Raw genomic sequence first — 18,477 nt, 5'->3', positions numbered from 1 at the left:
CAGGATGCCTGCTGATAGATATCAGCAGGCATCCCAGTCCGATCACCGCCCGGCGAGCGGCAGTGATCGGAAATATGGAGGGCGTAAGGATACGCCCTCTGTCCTTAAGTGATGGGACGTGAGGGCGTATGCATACGCCCTTCGTCCCCAAGGAGTTAAGTCTGGCCTGCAAGTCTGGAAGATCCCAGGATAGCTAAGGGACACATGTCCAGCTTCTATCCACAGACTATTTCTCCCTTTCCTAAATCTTATAATATTATAACAGCACATTACATGAACAATTACATGAACAATGCAAAAGATATGAAATAGTGCAAAACACCACAACTGAATGTGGTGTCCAAGCACCAAAAGGCTGTCCTGTGGGCTAAAGATTGCCTTGGGCATCCCTGCTGTCTATAAGTTGGGCCCACTGCTCCATTGTCTAACCTTTAATAATGTGATTAATTGCCATGTCATGTTATGTGTTAATTTATGCTCTGTACCTTTAATGGATTGTGACAGAGAGACCAGGTGACCCTGAGACAAAACCTAGCTCTTAATGTAGTGTTGGGGGGGGGGGAGGAGAGTGGAGTTATAGTCAAGAGTTCAGAGGAGAAGGAGAGTGTGTTCCAGCTAGCAAGCTGAGGTGGAGTCTAGGGAGAAGAAGTCTACAAAATTCCAAAGCCACTCCAAATCTCAGGAAAAGACCCCGGCGCTCAGGTGAATGGTCAAAGCCTAGCGGTAAGCAAAGCTCTTGGGGAAAATCTCTACTTCAGTCAGTCAAGTTAAGTCTTGCAAGTCAGCGTGTGCTGCTACTAATCTTATGGCTGCATTCAACAACCACTACAACTCCCAGCAAGGCGATAGGCTCCCCAGGTTCCACTCTGCCCATCTTACTGCACACACTTCTGTATTGTGAAAAACCTGCTAGTTCTATCCTAGAGACAGTTATCCATAACCCAGCATCGGTGTATTTATTATTCCGCGCCTGGACCAGGAGAAGCTCGTATCCTCGGACCGTGTAGGTTAACGGTGTCACAAAGTAATACATCTAACCACCCCGAGTCATGTACAACCATCTGTCCAACTCCCTATGGCTGCCACATGTAGAAAAGCATAAAATACCTTTGGACAAAGCACATATGTCTAACAACCAACTCACATGCCCCAGAGTGTGTGCAGTGGGACACTGCACATGCTTCACCAGGAATAAATATATCTCAGACATTGTGACAGTTTTCCAATTTGGTGATGCTATATATATATATATATATATATATATATATATCCAGCGTGGCATAAGTTTCCTAAGGAAACAATCTGGTGTGGCCTTCTTCTGCTTCAATTTCAATGTGTTGTGCATTCATGAATTCTCTTCTGCGTACCAATATATACATAGTCATTTAAAGGGGTACTCCGGTGAAAACCTTTTTTCTTTTAAATCAACTGGTGGCAGAAAGTTAAACATATTTGTAAATTACTTCTATTAAAAAATCTTAATCCTTCCAGTACTTATTAGCTGCTGAATGCTACAGAGGAAATTCCTTTCTTTTTGGAACACTGATGACATCACGAGCACAGTGCTCTCTGCTGAAATCTCTGTCCATTTTAGCAACCATGCATAGCAGATGTATGCTAAGGGCAGGATGGTGGCTCAGTGGTTAGCACAGCTGCCTTGCAGTGCTGGGGACTTGGGTTCAAATCCCACTAAGGACAATAATAAGTAAAGCATTATTATTATTATAAAAACGTCAGCAGAGAGAACTGTGCTCGTGATGTCATCAGAGAGCATTCCAAAAAGAATTGAATTTCCTCTGTAGTATTCAGCAGCTAATAAGTACAGGAAGGATTAAAAAAATGTTAATAGTAGTAATTTACAAATATGTTTAACTTTCTGCCACCAGTTGATTTAAAAGAAAAAAGGTTTTCACCGGAGTACCCCTTTAAATGACTTGCCCAGGTCAGATCTGTTCTTTCTTATTATAAAGGTATTCCATTGTTCTGATCACTTTTCTGAGGTGTTTGGCCTGAACAATATCTCCATGGTTTTATTGATTGAAATTGTGGCCACAGCATTTATATATGCATCCTTAAATCTATAACCCAGGGCCTGCCACCATATTCTTCTCTAAAGTTTGCTTTCTTTAGCAAATAGGCACATCTAAAAATATATTCATGTCTTTAATTTTGTAGTGTAGTTTGTATTGTAAACTATGTATCTAACACTCCACTTGGTTGGTTAACACATCTAGTTAACTCGCTACAACTTTAACTGTTAAAGGGGTACTCCCGTGGAAAACTTTTTTTTTTTTTTAAATCAACTGGTGCCAGAAAGTTAAACAGATTTGTAAATTACTTAGATTAAAAAAATCTTAATCCTTCCAGTACATTTTAGGGGCTGTATACTACAGAGGAAATGCTTTTCTTTTTGGATTTCTCTGATGTCACGGCCACAGTGCTCTCTGCTGACCTCTGCTGTCCATTTTTGGAACTGTCAAGAGCAGGAGAAAATCCCCATAGCAAACATATGCTGCTCTGGACAGTTCCTAAAATGGACAGCAGAGGTCAGGAGAGCACTGTGGCCGTGACATCAGAGAAATCTAAAAAGAAAAGCATTTCCTCTATAGTATACAGCCCATAAAATGTATTGGAAGGATTAAGATTTTTTTAATAGAAGTAATTTACAAATCTGTTTATCTTTCCGGCACCAGTTAATTAAAAAAAAAAAAGTTTTCCACGGGAGTACCCCTTTAACTCTACAGCATGTGTACCTCTTATGTAAGTCTATGCAAATAGTGGCAGATGTTTTTAGTGGCCTGTCACTTATGGAGAAGTGTACAGTAATTTACAAGTGCTTTAATTCATGTTTAGTGCTGCCATAGAGGAATTACTAGTATTCATTAGGTGCCCTGCCCCTGACCACCTACTGATGATTGACAGATCTCTTCTTATACCCAGTGAAGGGGAAACAATCTTTCACTCATACTCTCTGGCAGCACTTGGATTGCACTGGATGCTTCAGAATCTAAGTGCTTCTAAACTACTGTACACTTCGGCATAAGCGATGGACTGCTAAGAACAGCATGTCTATCTTATGGTACCCTCCGCCAGGGCACCATACCCAGCCTGACAGGTTCCTTTTAATTATTCTTCTTACACATGACATATAGACAGAGTGAATATTTCTTCAGTGACTGGAAGAGCACAATTTGTGGTAGCAGTTACTTTGGGTAGCAACTAATAAGTAGTTAGATCACATTCTGCATAGAATGAGACCCCCCCACCCCCCTATAGCAAAAACCTGAAATAACTACACAGACACTAGTGGTTGGAATCAAAAGGCCACGGTCTTTATTGAGGGGTAAAAAAAAAAAAATTAAATAAATACATTTATTAATAAAACCATAAATTAATTTAAAAAACTAACATCCAATAAAATCAGCAAAGCTGAAATAACCATATAATGTAAAACTCTGAATTAAATAAAACTATCCGCCCAGACCAGTCTGGGTGACACCCCATTTTAATTAAGAAAACGAATGTTAATTTAATACAACCATATAACAAAAACTGTCCGACCCGCTAATAAACGGGGCGACGTCCCTAAAAACAGACCGTGACAAGGGAAGGAGGGAGGGCACGCTTCTTGGGTCTTGACACGCTGACTGAGCTATGGGAATCGCCACCGCTTCTTTTAAAACTTCTCCATTCCCACCGAATCCACGCTGACCAATCAGATGTCGATTTCATCCTGCCCAGCAACAGCCGGCCTGCAAATAAAAAAAATCAGCACAAGTGTAAGTACATTTCCTCATAACTGATAACCGTATGCATTTTATTTTTTTTTAACCACCCAATATGACAGGAAAATTGAGGGCGGGGGGGGGGGGGGGTTAAGGGTGCTCCTCCCATTTCTCCAGGGCTATATACATCTGTAAAAAAAATAAAAATAAAACATGGAAACAACTATGAGCACTGGAAGTAGACAGAACTGCGAGCACTGGAGGTAGACAGAACTGTGAGCACTGGAAGTAGACAGAACTGTGAGCACTGGAAGTAGACAGAACTGTGAGCACTGGAAGTAGACAGAACTGTGAGCACTGGAAGTAGACAGAACTGTGAGCACTGGAAGTAGACAGAACTGTGAGCACTGGAAGTAGACAGAACTGTGAGCACTGGAAGTAGACAGAACTGTGAGCACTGGAGGTAGACAGAACTGTGAGCACTGGAAGTAGACGGAACTGTGAGCACTGGAAGTAGACAGAACTGTGAGCACTGGAGGTAGACAGAACTGTGAGCACTGGAAGTAGACAGAACTGTGAGCACTGGAAGTAGACAGAACTGTGAGCACTGGAGGTAGACAGAACTGTGAGCACTGGAAGTAGACGGAACTGTGAGCACTGGAAGTAGACGGAACTGTGAGCACTGGAAGTAGACAGAACTGTGAGCACTGGAGGTAGACAGAACTGTGAGCACTGGAAGTAGACGGAACAGTGAGCACTGGAAGTAGACGGAACTGTGAGCACTGGAAGTAGACAGAACTGTGAGCACTGGAGGTAGACGGAACTGTGAGCACTGGAAGTAGACGGAACTGTGAGCACTGGAAGTAGACAGAACTGTGAGCACTGGGGGTAGACAGAACTGTGAGCACTGGAAGTAGACGGAACTGTGAGCACTGGAAGTAGACGGAACTGTGAGCACTGGAAGTAGACGGAACTGTGAGCACTGGAAGTAGACGGAACTGTGAGCACTGGAAGTAGACGGAACTGTGAGCACTGGAAGTAGACAGAACTGTGAGCACTGGAAGTAGACAGAACTGTGAGCACTGGAAGTAGACAGAACTGTGAGCACTGGAAGTAGACGGAACTGTGAGCACTGGAGGTAGACGGAACTGTGAGCACTGGAGGTAGACAGAACTGTGAGCACTGGAGGTAGACAGAACTGTGAGCACTGGAGGTAGACAGAACTGTGAGCACTGGAAGTAGACAGAACTGTGAGCACTGGAAGTAGACAGACATTCTTGTGCCAACCCATCACCTTGGTGGCCATTTATTTCCTTCAAACTGTATATTTCCAGTACTGATAAACATCTACTCAAAAGAGGCACATTGTAGAGAGTTTTTGTTTTACATAATCTAAATCAGAAGATAAAATCAGCTCGGCTACACATTTGCTAATACAAACTTTCCCAAGTTAACATAAAGAAATAAGAAAAATCTGAATTTGGACAACCAGGCTTAAAGGGGTACTCCTGTGGAAAACAAGTGGAAAACAAATGTTTTCAAATCAACTGGCGCCAAAAAGTTAAACAGATTTGTAAATTACTTCTATTTAAAAATCTTAATCCTTCCAGTATTAGCTGCTGCTTACTCCAGTTGTGTTTTTTTTTCCAGTCTGACCACAGTGCTCTCTGCTGACACTTCTGTTCGTGTCAGGAATTGTCCAGAGCAGGAGAAAATCCCCATAGCAAACCTATGCTGCTCTGGACAGAGGTGTCAGCAGAAAGCACTGTGGTCAGACTGGAAAGAACTACACAACTTCCTCTTGAGCATAAAACAGCTGATAAGTATTGGAAGGCTTACGATTTTTAAATAGAAGTAATTTACAAATCTGTATAACTTGTGGCACCAGTCAATTTGAAAACATTTTTCTTCCACCAGAGTAGTTCTTTAACCTCTTCAGGACATAGGGCGTATGGACTGCATTCCGAGTCCTTAAGGACCGAGGGCGTATCCATACGCCCGTGGGAATTCCGGTCCCCACCGCTAGCCGGTTGGGGACCGGAGCCGGATGCCTGGTGAAATCGTTCAGCAGGCATCGCGGCATATCGCCCAGGGGGGTCATTATGCCCCCCCCATGTCGGCGATGGCCGCAGATCGTTGGACAATTCAGTCCAGCGATCTGCGGCGATTCCGGGTCAATCAGGTCTTCAGTGACCCGGTGACCTGGAATTACTGGCTGATCGGGGCCGTCTCTGACGGCCCCAATCAGCCATAGCCAGCAGGGGTGAGGTGGCACTGGTGCCACCTCACGAACGCCCTGATTCGTCGGCCGGTTTACCAGCCAACCAATCAGGGCACCTGCTGCAGGTGTCACTCCCGCAACCCGCTCCGCCCCTCTTCTGGAGGATGTGAGCGGGTGCGGGAAGAAGACCCCGGGAGCTGGGGACCCCGATCCCCGGTGTCAATGTTGGGATCGGGGCCCCAGGAGCGGCGGGGCGGCGGCGGCGGCGGGACTGACCTGTGTGCTGGCAGCAGTAGGAGGTGAGTTACAGCCTCCTGCTGTTGCTTAGCAACAGCTCCCAGCATGCAAAAAGGGCATGCTGGGAGCTGTATTTATGCAACAGCAAGAGGCAGACAACCACAACTCCCAGCATTCCCTTATGGGCATGCTTGGACTTATAGTTTTGCAACAGCTGCAGGCACATTTTTTCTATGGAAAAGTGTACCTTCAGCTGTTGTATAATTACAACTCCCAGCTTGCACAAACAGCTAAAGTGCATGCTGGGAGTTGTAGTGGTTCATCTGCTGGTTGCATAACTACAACTCCCAGCATGCCCGTTAGCTGTCGGTGACTGCTGAGAGTTGTAGTTTTGCAACAGCTGACGGCACAATGGTTGTGAAACTCAGAGTTTTTTTTTTTTACCTAACTCAGTGTTTCACGACCGGTGTGCCTCCAGCTGTTGCAAACTACATCTCTCAGCAGTCACCGTACACCATGCACCGTACATGCTGGGAGTTGTAGTTTTGCAACAGCTGGAGGCACACTGGTTTTGAAACACTGAGTTAGGTCACAAACTCAGTGATACATAACCAGTGTGCCTACAGCTGCTGCAAAACTAAAACTCTCAGCATGTACAGTCTGCCAGCACATGCTGGGAGTTGTAGTTTTGCAACAGCTGGATGTTTCTCGACCCCCCCCCCCCCCCCCCCCCCGGGTACACTCACATGGGCAGAGGATCACAGTATGTATCCGGCTGCAAGTTTGAGCTGCGGCAAATTTTCTGCCGCAGCTCAAACTGCCAGCGAGAAACTACTGTGAACCCCCGCCCGTGTGACTGTACCCTAAAAACAATACACTACACTAACACAAATAAAATAAAAAGTAAAAAACACTACATATACACATACCCCTACACAGCCCCCCTCCCCTCCCCAATAAAAATGAAAAACGTCTGGTACGCCACTGTTTCCAAAATGGAGCCTCCAGCTGTTGCAAAACAACAACTCCCAGTATTGTCGGACAGCCGTTGACTGTCCAGGCATGCTGGGAGTTTTGCAACAACTGGAGGCACCCTGTTTGGGAATCACTGGCGTAGAATTCCCCTATGTCCACCCCTATGCAAGTCCCTAATTTATGCCTCAAATGCGCATGGCGCTCTCACTTTGGAGCCCTGTCGTATTTCAAGGCAACAGTTTAGGGACACATATGGGGTATCGCCGTACTCGGGAGAAATTGTGTTACAAATTTTGGGGGGTATTTTCTGCTTTTACCCTTTTTGAAATATAAAATTTTTGGGAAAACAAGCATTTTAGGTAAAAATACATTTTTTTTTTACATATGCAAAAGTCGTGAAACACCTGTGGGGTATAAAGGTTCACTTAACCCCTTGTTACGTTCCCTGAGGGGTCTAGTTTCCAAAATGGTATGCCATGTAGGTTTTTTTTTTTGCTGTCCTGGCACCATAGGGGCTTCCTAAATGTGGCATGCCCCCAGAGCAAAATTTGTTTCCAAAAAGCCAAATGTGACTACTCCTCTTCTGAGACCTGTAGTGCGCCAGCAGAGCACTTTTCACCCCCATATGGGGTGTTTTCTGAATCGGGAGAAATTGGGCTTCAAATTTTGAGGGGTATTTTCTGCTATTACCCTTTTTAAAAATGTAAAATTTTTGGGAAAACAAGCATTTTAGGTAAAAATTATTAGTATTTTTTACATTTGCAAAAGTCATGAAACACCTGTGGGGTAGTAAGGCTCACTTTATCACATGTTACATTCCCCGAGGGGTCTAGTTTCCAAAATGGTATGCCATGTGAGGGTTTTTTGCTGTTCTGGCACCATAGGGGCTTCCTAAATGCAACATGCCCCCCAAAAACCATTTCAGAAAAACGTACTCTCCAAAATCCCCTTGTCACTTCTTCATTTCTGAGCCCTCTACTGCGCCCGCCGAACACTTTACATAGACATATGAGGTATGTGCTTACTCGAGAGAAATTGGGCTACAAATACAAGTAATTTTCTCCTTTTACCACTTGCAAAAATTCAAAAATTGGGTCTACAAGAACATGCGAGTGTAAAAAATGAAGATTTTGAATTTTCTCCTTCACTTTGCTGCTATTCCTGTGAAACACATAAAGGGTTAAAACACTTACTGAATGTCATTTTGAATACTTTGGGGGGTGTAGTTTTTATAATGGGGTCATTTATGGGGTATTTCTAATATGAAGACCCTTCAAATCCACTTCAAAACTGAACTGGTCCCTGAAAAATATCGAGTTTGAAAATTTTGTGCAAAATTGCTGCTGAACTTTGAAGCCCTCTGGTGTCTTCCAAAAGTAAAAACTGGGCAATTTTATGATGCAAACATAAAGTAGACATATTGTATATGTGAATCAAAAAAAAATTATTCGTAATATACATTTTCCTTACAAGCAGAGAGCTTCAAAGTTAGAAAAATGCTACATTTTCAAATTTTTCATCAAATTTACGGATTTTTCACCAAGAAAGGATGCAAGTATGGACAAACATTTACTACTATGTTAAAGTAGAATATGTCACGAAAAAACATTCTCGGAATCAGAATGATAACTAAAAGCATTCCAGAGTTATTAATGTTTAAAGTGACAGTGGTCAGATGTGCAAAAAACGCTCTGGTCCTTAAGGCCAAAATGGGCTTGGTCCTGAAGGGGTTAATTCTTAACCTATAGTTTTACACAAATTTCCAGTCTGCAAAGCGCCCAAAATAACATGATATACGGCTAACATAAAACACTCTGTCCAGGAAATAACCAGTTACATATCTTACAAATGGCCCGAGCGGCCCTAAAAATGGCTTATTTTGACAACAGCCTAATGAAAAACATACATGAATGGTAAAATAAAAAAAGTTAAAAGCTGTAAACTGTATAGAGTCAGTCCCCATAAAGAGGGACCAAATTCACTTCCCAGACTAGGAAGTTCAAATATATTTTGTTGCTATATAATGAGAGAAGTAAAGCTCTGTAATTTTGACTCTGCTACTTTCCAAAGCCATCATTAGTGGTCCACGTACAGCGCAGCTTCAATCACTACTGCATAATTTACTGGGTATATAAACCAAACACTCCAAACTGGTTGGCACTTATAGGGGCATTGTAGCTGTTAATGTTGCGGTTACTGATATGTTAGCAGTGACAGAATACCAATTGTTTAAAAAGTATTAGTGTGTTAACTTCTACATATAAAATCCCACAGTAAAACCATAATAAAATATCACAACCAAAAAAGGATAACAAGATGCTACACAACGTTCTGCTTTGTGATACAGTGTAAATTTCTACCAGCTTTGCACACTCCCTGGCTTACTGTATTTTTCCATAAAGCCATCCATTTTATATTATTATGGTCTGCAATGTAATGTGATTTTAATGTGCCAATTGTTTCCCAGAAGTCTTATTAGTGAAATTCTGTTAATCAACCAAACTAAACCAGAAAAGAAAGGTAAAACAATGTTTAAATAATTTGTTTAAACCTTTTTATAGATATATGGCTCATGATGCACTGGGGCAAATGTAATAACTAAAATATAACAAAATTCTACGTATTTTAGGTATTTTAGACATGCTTTGAGCTATGCCACATTGAGACAAAATTATGGTGCAAAAAAAAAAAAGAAAAGGCTGTGGCTTTTAGTAAAATGAGTAGAAACCCTGGATATGCAAAGAGATCTGTATTGTGTGTTTTCACTTAAGTCCAAAAGTGCCCCAGGGTCAGACTGGCCCCTGGAGTACCAGAGCCTCCTCTCTGGTGGGACCAAGCTGTGGCACAATACTGTATTTCTAATATACGGCCCAAATGTCTAGCATAAGACAGCCTCATTTAGAGCAGACTTTTTTTTTTTTTTTTTTTTTTTTTTTTTTAAAGTTACCACATATCCTATTCAACCCAGGGTGTGCAATGATTACTTTAAAATGGACTCACAGAAATGAGGAAGGGCCCTTGAAATACTTTGGTCCATTACTGTTCAGTGTTCACCATTGAGTGTTAATCTAAATGCAATGGTCTGCAGGCCAGGGGGATTGTCACTTCTGAGGGAGCCGAGCCAGTGGGCTGGTTAAGCCTTGGAGTGCCACAACTGTAGGGTAGGCTCAGGGACCTTTTCAGGCTGATTCAGGTTGCTTAGGGGGTCACACTAGTGATGGTCTTTTTTTGTTTGTTCCCGGCACGCCTTAATACTGGTATAGTAAGGAGAAATTCTAATGACTGTTATAGGCAACTGTTCCTCTTGTCCTATGGACTAATTCTGATCTTGTCCTTTATCTACTGAGGGAGATTAGCTCTGTAGAGACAGCCAAATAAAAGACCTGTCAGAGACAGTAAATCGGAACTCAGCTTATACAGAGTTTATCCTGTATTGATATTCCAGCGAACAAGAAATGCAGCCTTCATACTCGGGCATAAAAAATCCTGCTTGTCCAGCCCCAACTATATAAAAACTTCCCTGTCTTTACAGGTGGCTTACTACCAGCCAACTAACATAACAGTCAACAAGGGTGTTACTCACACAGGTTACAATGTCCCCTTTTGAAGCTGCAAACCTCCAGATTTAAACTCTCATCAGATAGGTAGAGCAGATGACACTGATGACAACGATACTTACCTGATCCCTTTCGGTGCTCTGGTTCACCCGCTATCATCTTTGGTATCTTCTGTTCTGGGCCAACTTGGAGCATGGGCGGAGCTTCATGATGTCACCGCTCCTGCTTCTCTGCTGAGTCCCCCTGCTAGCAAACAGCAGCAGTGACAAAAAGCTCTTCCCGTGCTTCAAGTCGGCCCCGGAACAGAATATACCGAAGAAGATAGCGGGTGAACCGGAGCACCAAACGGGATCAGGTAAGTATGGTTGTCATCAGTGTCACCTGCACTACCTGTTTGTACCGACAGATTAGTGCAGGTGATACTGCTGAAAGATTTCCTTTAAGGCCCAGTGAAGAAGTCTCTTCAGTACTACTGCTGATCTGGGCCAAACTAAACACTCAAAGTGGCCCAGTAGGGAAGGGCCCCATTATATTTGGTAATTACTAAACCTGCCTTTCATCCCATAAAAATCTAGGCCTGATAACAGGATTCACCAGTTAGCTATTTCTTGCCAGGGATTTATCTATTTCTAGAAGTCCCATATCTCACTCAGCTTTCCCTGGATGAGATATTTACATGGATGAGATATATTTCTGAAACCTGGTATACACATATGACAGGTACCTTGGGGAAATATAGCTTATATGATGTATATTAGGATGTGATATGAGGTCAGAATGTGAGGTCAGGATATAAGGACAGAATATGAGGTTGGAATATGATGTCAGGAAATGAAATCAGGATATAAGGACAATATATGAGGACGGGATATGAAGTCAAAAGCTTCCTCCTTTGTTTATTTTCCTCCTCAACAAGGGTTAGGAAGGAAAAACTGGGCAATGCCGGGTACTTATCTAGTGTTATTATAAATTGCAGGAAATTTGTGTCTAGTTTTCCCAAATTAGGCTACTTTCACACCCGTCCAAAAACAACCGTTTTTTTTTTTGCCTTTAACATCAGTTATCGGGACGGGGCACAACAGGCAGCAACGGATCATTATTTTTATAGCGGGAGTAGCAGGAGAAAAAGACGTTGCAAGCACTAATTATTCTCCCACTATTCTCCCTGCCTTTTCTGATGTCCGCTGCCTGCTGGGTCACAACAGCAGTGTGAAAGGGGCCTAAATGTGCTGTCTGTAAGATTTCTTGCAAATCAACAGATTTATATAGAAATTTAAAAAAAAAATGGGTGTTGAAGAATTTTTTACTTTAATTTGTAAGATATTTATATATATATATATATATATATATATATATATATATATATATAGGATCCAAAAATAACGCAGCACTCCAAAGAACGGTGAAAAAAAGTGTTGATTTATTCCTGTCACATCAGTACAAGCAACGTTTCTGCTCCTATGGAGCCATTTTCAAGCTTGAAAATGGCTCCATAGGAGCAGAAACGTTGCTTGTACTGATGTGACAGGAATAAATCAACACTTTTTTTCACCGTTCTTTGGAGTGCTGCGTTATTTTTGGATCCTATTTAAACCGAGGACTTTTGGTCAAGAAGTTTTTGGACGCTGGCACCCACACATTGAGGCTGAGTAGTGCAGCAATACTTTTTTGGTTTTTATATATATATATATATATATATATATATATATACAGTGTGTGTGTGTATATATATATATATATATATATATGTATATATATATATATATATATATATATATACACAACAGTGTGACCACAGCAGTATGACTTTAATTTTCCTTTATTAACCCACACTTGGCCACATAAGATTAAGGAAGTAAATTCTGTCTATTGTCATGTAAAGCAAACTTTATTCTTATTCAGTGTTTACTGATGCATAGAGAAAGGAAACAAACTATTGACTATGGTTTTCTACTTCGGCAAAGTAAAAGAATTGTTATTTTTGATAATTTGTTCCTAGAATTTTTTCTCCCAGACATAACAATTTTCTTGTTGTAATACTGTACAATTTTTCATGTTATGTAAGCTGAATTCAATACAGCCCTACAAATCACAAAGAAGGCCTGTCTCCTTGAGTTGTCATTTTCTGATTCAGTGTTATATCAAAAAAGTACCTACGTTACAAATACATCCTTTTACTGTCTCCTCCATCATTTTTGTGCTTTGTTAACCTTTGCATAATGCCAGTAGAAGAGCATAAAGAGATTGCAGATTTAGCATTCAAATACTTTATTCTACATCAGTGAAACAGGTTGGTTCGATAATGACAATTTTTTTTCCTTCATTTTTTAATATGCAGGAACATACTAGGCCATTATAGCATTTAGTTATTGTGCAGAGTACTGGAACAGAAAAATACCTATAGTCAAAGAGCCTTGAATTTTAATGCACTGGAATCCAAACGGAAATAACAGTGTATAAAGTGGTAATTATGGGATTGTTCTTCATGAAAAACATTTAATAAAATGTCTGATGGAAGTAAATTGTTCTGTATCTAAGTTATTTACAGTTTTATAAATCATCTACCTAAATAATTGATAATTAGGAAATTCGAGACTTTTCCATATCGCCCACTTGAGCTTCGTCAGGCCCGTGGCCTGACGAAGCTCAAGTGAGCGATACGGACCGTCGCCCCGTGTGATCGCTGTTAAACCCCCCGCACATTCCATATTGTCTACATCCCCCACTGCCATCCTGTATAACCTGCAAATAAAGAAGTCTCCCTGATTTATCTGCAAACGTGGTGAGTGCTCCATTTTTTCGGTCTTCTGCTGATTAAGATTGACACACTAGATGGTGTTTAAAAGGGCCAGTGTGTACTAAATGCCCCTGACTTCAGCCAATTCTAAGTTCTCCAGACTTTTTAAAATCTTTACCCATCAATCTGTGCCTATGCATAAGGATTAATTTATTCCCTGCTGTCTGCAAAGGTGTTTGTTCCTGCGTCTACTGTTATCAACCCTACTTGTTGACCAAGCCCATTTACTGCCCATCTTGACCACAAACATTCTAAGAGGATCCCTGGCAGAATTCATCCTATTTCAAAGTTGTTTTGCTTCAGAAAAAAGGTTTATTTAACCACAGGTAAAAGTCATCACATAAAGAGCAGCATGAGATATGACACACAAAGAAGAATAATGCAGAGTAGAGCAACAAATGCATCAGTCCTTGACCTCAGTCCAGCAAGTCATTTTCGTTGCACCACAAAAATAAAGATAATATAGAACATAGAACAATATTGTGTTGGACATTACCTGTGTTTTCATCACTTGTTGGTTGTCTTTTTACAAACCTTCAACACTTTGTGAGGTCCTTATTCTCCTGTAAATTTCAACAGAAAAATAAAAGTTTAGCAAAATTACAGTTTTCTTGCTGCAAAATCGCTGCTGACTTCTGATATATTTAATGTATTTTATATTTGTAGCACTGCAATGCAAACATTACAACATTTAGGAGTTGTCCTTTTTTTTTTTGTTTTAAAGAGGCACTTCTGGTCCAGTGCATTGTCCTGACGAAGGGTCCGATCCCTGGACCAGAAACGCATTGAAGTGTGCCCAATAATATTACCTTGTACTTTACCATACCATTTGGGCAATTTATTTAGAGGAACAGCGCCCCATCGATCGCATTTTTTGTATTTTTGGAAGATTTTTAAAAACTATAGTCAGTTTATAAGGTATACCACACTCCAATAATCCTCTTCTCTATGTAACATGTACAGCATAAAAACAGAGAGGAAGTTGTTACAGAGCAGCCTGCAGTGATTGGATGACTCCCCAGGCAGACTCAGAGCAGAGTAAGGTAGGAAGCTTAGTCATATATAATGAGGGCAAGAGATGGACATGCCTCCTCCACAAGAGGAGATGAAAACCAAGTGAGCATGAGAAAAAGGGGATTTGTGAGAGAAATATAGGTGCTAGCGATGTGAAAATGATATGTACATAATCAAGATTAGGTACTGAGTAACATAACTTTTTTTTTTTTTGCCGGATATGACAGGTACCCTTTTATATAGACTCTACATCTGCTATAAAAAAAAAAAAAGTAATCCAGCACCAAGTATAGATCGCCCCCTACTGACTTCATGGGCCCAAGCTGTGATTGGGTCTCATTATTTTGTCATAAGACCTGCAGTATGTATATCACACAAACAACCAACTGTTGTCATAAGAACCATTTCTATTATCACAAAATAGACACAGCGGGAGAGAATTACTTAAGTGGTATTCCAGGCTCTCTCCAGTGTCGGGCCTGGCATGGCTTTTGGACTCTTTTGTAGTCAGAAAAGTCATGGAAAATATTGACAAATCAGTCACACAAATGAGTCACAGAAGTGCCAAAAGAAGTGGCATAGACGTCTTCCACAAATACATCTGCCCTATTATATATCCCTGGTTACCATGAAGGCTGAAGTATTTACAACACAAGCTTTTGGGTGGATCTTGTTATCATTACAGGATCCTTCTTCCTATGATGACTCCTAAGCGGCTCATGACTGCTCTGCTCCTCATGGCCAGCTCATGCTTCAACCCTTCTAGATCAATCAAACTTTGGGGTCAAACACACCTCTAATACTCTCAAAATCAATAGGTTTTTACCTAATGTTTGACTTTTTTTTTTATATTGTTATTTTATATTGAGATTTTATACACATTTTGGTTCCAGGTTGTTTAGCTTCCCTGATCATATTTGCTGTTGGTTATGGTTGAAGTTTTAAGATTTTTGCAAAACAAAAGTTTTTCGTTTTTTTTAAATAAATCCACATGAAAGAAAGCCAAAGAGATTCCGGCACTGCTGTTGTTTTATCCTGAGTATTCCATTAACAATATTCAATGTATGCTGATGGTAACTGAATACCAAATTGTGGATCACTGTGGGTGGTGCTGCACGCTAGTAGAACATATGAAATCAATACAGAAGAAGAAAAGAGAAGGATTGCGGAGCAGCTCACCAGATCCTAAGTCCGTAGTGTCGGGTGTCACATCGCGGTCAGGCGGCAGCGAGACGAGGAGGCTGAGGTGGTACAGGGGCAATCAGGCGTCAGGGCAATCAGGTGTTAGCCCTGACGCCTGATTCCCCCCGTACCACCTCAGCCTCCTCGTCTTGCTGCCACCTGACAGCGATTTGACACCCGACACTACGGACTTAGGATCTGGTGAGCTCTCCGCAATCCTTCTTTTCTCTTCTTTTATTACAAGTGTTTTTTCCAAATATTGATCAGAATAAATGGGATAAAACCATCACATTTCAACATGGCCTAAATTAGCATTCCAGCCTTCAGTACATTCCTCCTAACAGTAGGGAAACAGAACATGATTTTTTTAGTATATTTTTAATAGTAGATTTGTATATTCACAGGAAAATTGCAAAGTAAAGGAATATGCAGCAATATTACATGAAATGTCTGAATAGGCTTCTGCAGTCTAAGTCTTTACACACTTTCCTGTACTTACACACAGAGCACTCACTGTGAACGCTTCCTCATGCTAGACGCTAATGGTGATCTCACAGCTTCACTATTTTTACAGAGCACTATTTTCCATCTTTCGGCTAAATGTCTTTCATTCCTCAAGGGGACCTGCAGAGTTTCAGCTTTATGGACATGCATCACCGTGCTATGATTAGACAGGGGAAAGTTTATAAAAGTAGGGTTAATGTGAGCCAGCAACGCATGGGTTACTGAGCTAATCCTAACAGGAGTTAATTCAACTATGATGTATGTTTTTGGCCTGGAAAAAAGTCATCATTGTGGAGCAGCTAACGGATTCTTAGCACAGGCCATGTCAGAACGCCAACTTCATTGTAGGCCTTAAAAGAAAATAGTTGTATCAAATGACTTCTTGTGGTTAATTAAATTACATCCTTCTGCAAGCTTGATATATCTTTTTAGCATCATCATAAAAGTAATGAAATCTAGTTTACTGACGGACATGGGGTAACCGTTAGATATGTCAAGTCCCTATGAGTTATTCCTCTAAGACAGTGGTTTCAAACAGTGTCCCTACAGATGTTGCAAAACTTCAACTCCCAGCATGCCCGGACAGCCAACGGCTGTCCGGGCATGCTGGGAGTTGAAGTTTTGCAACATCTGGAGGGACACTGTTTGAGACCACTGCTTTGAGGGGACATTTATCAAAACCTGTGCGGAAAAAGTTGCTCATAGCAACCAATCAAATTGCTTCTTTCATGGGGAAGATTTATCAAAACCTGTGCAAAGGAAAAGTTGCCCAGTTGCCCATAGCAACCAATCAGATCGCTTCTTTCATTTTACAGGGGCCTTTTTAAAAACGAAAGAATGGATCTGATTGGTTCCTCTGGACAGGTTTTGATAAATCTCCCCCTAAGTCTTCATGATAAGTCTGAATATAGTCACTTCAATCCCCATCAGTATCTGACAATTTTTAGACAGGGGTGTGGTGCCACGGGTGGTGTTAGTGGAAATACCTGTTCACTTTGTGACGCCAGGGCACCGTTATCCTATACACGGTCCAAGGTTGGAGACAGCTTCTCCTGGGCCAAACACGAGGAGTAAATGAACACACCGATGTCAGGTTACGGATAACTGTCTTTACTGAGCTGGGTGCAGATGGTATTACACATACAGCAGGTTTTGGGTGAGAGAGTGCTGCGTAACCCCTTGGGAGCCCTGTTGCCTTGCTGGGACTTGTGTTGCTTTCACCAAACAGATTTATACTGACTTGTAAAACGGGTAGATGAATCCTGGTAGGGTTCTGTCAAGTTACTGAAGCCTTCTCTGCAGGGGCATGAACTTCCACCGTGCGAGTAATCCTTGCAGAATGACCAGAGAGATTAGATTTGAGCTAGGCCTTTTCTTGAAGCTGCTCCACACAACACACTTGAACCACACTGTAGCTCAGGAGCCACACTACTGTGAAAACTCACAGCTTAGATTGGGGCAACTCCTCCCCCACTTCACTATAAAAGTGAGAATATAGGGGTTCCCATTGGCAGGCAGAGTCACATGGGGTTCACTGCTCTCTCTTAAAGGGGTATTCCGCCCCTAGACATCTTATCCCCTATCCAAAGGATAGGGGATAAGATGTCTGATCGCGGGGGCCCCGCCGCTGGGGACCCCCGCATTCTACCATGCGGCACCCAGCTGTCATGCCCCCTCCCATAGACTTGCATTGAGGGGGTGGGGTGTGACGCCACACGGGGGCGGAGTCGTGATGTCACGATCTTCCGTCCCCGTGGTCGGGATGGTATTAGCCTGAGGGCCTCCAGCAGTTCCGGAAGCCGTTACAGGTGGGTTCCGCATGGCAGAATGCAGGGGTCCCCAGCGGCGGGACCCCCGCGATCAGACATCTTATCCCCTATCCTTTGGATAGGGGATAAGATGTCTAGGGGCGGAGTACCCCTTTAAGGGTACAGTAACACAGAATAATATATATAACATAACTTTAATATAATGAATTTAGAAAAATATATTATTTTGCAATAGAATGTGAACAAAATGTTAGATCTCTGACAAGAGAAATCTATGATAAGTCGCACTGGTTGTGTTGTTTTTGAGGACTTGAGGCATTGATAACACAATGAATGTGTTAATGACGCCCCATACTACAGGACCCTAGTGTGGAGCTTGTAATTTCATAAAAGTCTGCAGGTCTTTCATCCTGATGTGGTTTTCCTGCTGTCTCTGAGTCTCCCGAACACTGAATCATCCGCATTGGCTTCAAGACACTGGCTATTATAGCTCCAA

General features: G+C 41.8%; 1 long non-coding RNA gene across 3 annotated transcripts in view; it reads right to left on the bottom strand.

Annotated features, from left to right (window-relative positions):
• Positions 1 to 3,336: 3,336 nt before the first annotated feature.
• The window catches only part of LOC130368692 (uncharacterized), a 73,933-nt gene continuing 58,792 nt past the window's right edge, over positions 3,337 to 18,477 (bottom strand). For all 3 annotated transcript variants that reach the window (XR_008892538.1, XR_008892539.1, XR_008892540.1), the window contains 2 exons: positions 14,009 to 14,075; positions 3,337 to 3,752 (listed from right to left, as the gene is read on the bottom strand). This is a non-coding gene — a long non-coding RNA (uncharacterized LOC130368692). The remainder of the gene's footprint in view (positions 3,753 to 14,008; positions 14,076 to 18,477) is intronic.

This window comes from Hyla sarda, chromosome 4, assembly GCF_029499605.1.
Source record: "Hyla sarda isolate aHylSar1 chromosome 4, aHylSar1.hap1, whole genome shotgun sequence".
NCBI classification, from domain to species: domain Eukaryota; kingdom Metazoa; phylum Chordata; class Amphibia; order Anura; family Hylidae; genus Hyla; species Hyla sarda.
The sequence above is the reverse complement of the archived record's forward strand: the minus strand, read 5'-3'. Positions and strand labels throughout refer to the sequence as shown.